General features: G+C 44.1%; 1 non-coding gene and 1 pseudogene across 1 annotated transcript; both read right to left on the bottom strand.

Annotated features, from left to right (window-relative positions):
• The window catches only part of LOC143306735 (large subunit ribosomal RNA), a 6,448-nt pseudogene extending 6,255 nt beyond the window's left edge, over positions 1 to 193 (bottom strand).
• Positions 194 to 1,925: 1,732 nt separating this feature from the next.
• LOC143306741 (5.8S ribosomal RNA) lies at positions 1,926 to 2,080 on the bottom strand. Its single transcript, XR_013064058.1, has one exon. It is a non-coding gene; the product is annotated as a 5.8S ribosomal RNA (ribosomal RNA).
• Between the last annotated feature and the right edge of the window lie 420 nt (positions 2,081 to 2,500).

The following is a 2,500-nucleotide window of genomic DNA, read 5'->3' as shown; positions in this document are numbered from 1 at the left end:
TTGGACGCAATTCGATGTCTCGGGATAAACGGATCCTCCTGAACACTACATTTCCCAGCGGCGGTACCGCGGGATTCAGTGCTGGGCTCATTCCTGTTCGCTCGCCGCTACTAAGGAAATCCTAGTTAGTTTCTTTTCCTCCGCTTAATAATATGCTTAAATTCAGCGGGTAATCTCGCCTACTCTGAGGTCGTCAATTTCTTTGGTTTCATCGAAAGGTGAATAATGATGCTCGATGCAAAAAAAAAAAAAATAAACGAAAAGAAGCAAAAAAGCAAACACGTAGAGAAACTGTGCGTGAATCAACCTTTCGCATATTCAATTTTTCCTCCTCTCTCGTTTCAAAATGTTTGTATTTATCGTTCGATGAAACGAGCACAAGAGGGAAAAAAAAGTTGAGACACGACGTTCCCATAATTTTCGTGTTATTTCCTTTTTGCTTCAAACATTTTGCGGACTGCAGCTTCGTCGTATTGCTTTTATCAATTTTTAACAATTTCAAAGCGAAGACAACTCGCAAGACGATCCATTTCGTCTCGGTTCAATTTTAACGTCCGTCCGTATTATTTTTTGTTCCACAAGAGATTTCGAATAGGTTTCTTTATTTATCATCCCTTCTTTTCGAGCGCCACGGAAGCAAGAGGAAAAGCAAGAGCGAGAGAACATTTCGCGTATACTTCATTTAACAATTTTAACCAACACGCGATGTACTCCACACACCTCTTAGATTTAACAACTGCTTTTCTCTTCTTCTCCCCTTAGCGCAAGGGTAAACCCCATTTGTCTCTTCTTTGGAACGCAACAAAACTTTCGAGGACTGGACGACCGAGCGATGGTCGCGCGGTCTTCGCTTATCTTTAACAAACGAAGTAGTCCGTATGTATTCTAAATGTTGAAGCCTCCTAGAGCTTTAAGCCATGCGAGACATTGAAATGCTGTTTTAACGGGAGCATGCATAATTGCTGCAAACATACTTTTATCACAAGTTCTAGCCACGCCACGGAGGCTTCGAAGTTCCTTCACCATTCGCTTTCCTCTCTTTTGTTACACAGTTTCAGACTACGATCAGGGGTACCGAAACGCTGTATTGATTGTAAACAACCATTTTTATCTTGGAGCGGAGCGTTCCTTTACTCGTTAGATTTGTCTTGTCGCGTGTGTATTCGCTTTTTCGACGCTTTTTAACCATTTAACTTGTTTAGCGAAGCTAAACGCACAGACAGACAAAAAAAAAGGAACAGCATCGCGCGTCAAACAGCGACGACCCATCTGAAGCGATCTTTCATTTATACACCGTTTGTAAACAGAGAGATGTATAAAGCGCGGGGAATCATTCGAAACCCTGGGGCTATTCGAGCTTGCATTTCAGCAAATTATCATCTCAAACATTTCACTCGTTTGCTTTTTCTAAATTTATAGGAGAGCTTCTTTCGTTTATTTTTGACACACCTTTCGTAAATATCGTTTCTGGCAACGTCGGGAGCGTGGATTTCTACAAGTGAACAATCGCGCCGATCCGATAACTTCCAGCAGGATGGAGAATCTTTATAGATTATCTTCCGAGAACTCGGTGCTTTCACGGGCGGTCGTTTATAAATTTTAACGAACGACTCGCGCGCCGTGACGCACTTGCGCTAGTTCGAAGAGATATTTCGAAATTTGTTTCTCTCCTTTAACGGCCTGCATTTAGTGTATCGGTTGCGATTTTCGTCACATCGTTTCCACGACAAACGCCGACGAACTGCCCAACTATCGCTCGTACGTTGCGACTCTTTCTTTGTTTATCGTTCATTCATTCTTTCAATTTCGTTCGATAATCCCGCTCCGAAACGTTCTACTTTCGTTGAACGACGGCGAGATGTTTAGAAAGAAATGAATTACTCTTTTTTCGAGAAGCAAACGCAAGCAGTCTTTTGTTAAGAAAACGACCCTCAGCCAGGCGTGGTCCAGGAATTGTATCCGTGGACCGCAATGTGCGTTCGAAATGTCGATGTTCATGTGTCCTGCAGTTCACACGTTGACGCGCAATTAGCTGCGTTCTTCATCGACCCACGAGCCAAGTGATCCACCGTTCAGGGTAATCGTAAAATTTTGTATTTCAAACTCTTTAGATCTTTAGAGTGTTATTTTCATTATTAACACGCATCACATTCGATACCCACATCACTCTCCCACCCGGCGCGTGCGGGAGAGCGAATTCGGGCGTCGCCAACGTATTTGTTTGTTTGTTCGATCGTTGACGACACGATCGCGTCCAAGGACGGAAACCGTCGGAGAAACGCCCAGTGGCACGCTCCTCTCGACGGTCGGGCGTAAAGTACATTTAAAAACCTTGAAAAGTACGAACGCACACAAGGAATGCGAGCGCGCGTCCTGTCGCTGAATCGTGGGTTGCGAGATTCGAACAGACACACGGCCGGCGACGATCGGTCTAACTAATGGACACATAGTTTTTCAAAGACTCGCTATCGTCGCTTCTCAGCCGGTCCGTAAACAACAC

This window comes from Osmia lignaria, unplaced genomic scaffold (genome assembly GCF_051020975.1).
Source record: "Osmia lignaria lignaria isolate PbOS001 unplaced genomic scaffold, iyOsmLign1 scaffold0035, whole genome shotgun sequence".
In the NCBI taxonomy this organism is placed as follows: Eukaryota; Metazoa; Arthropoda; class Insecta; order Hymenoptera; family Megachilidae; genus Osmia; species Osmia lignaria.
Note: the sequence above shows the minus strand (reverse complement) of the source record. Positions and strands in the feature narration are given on the sequence as shown.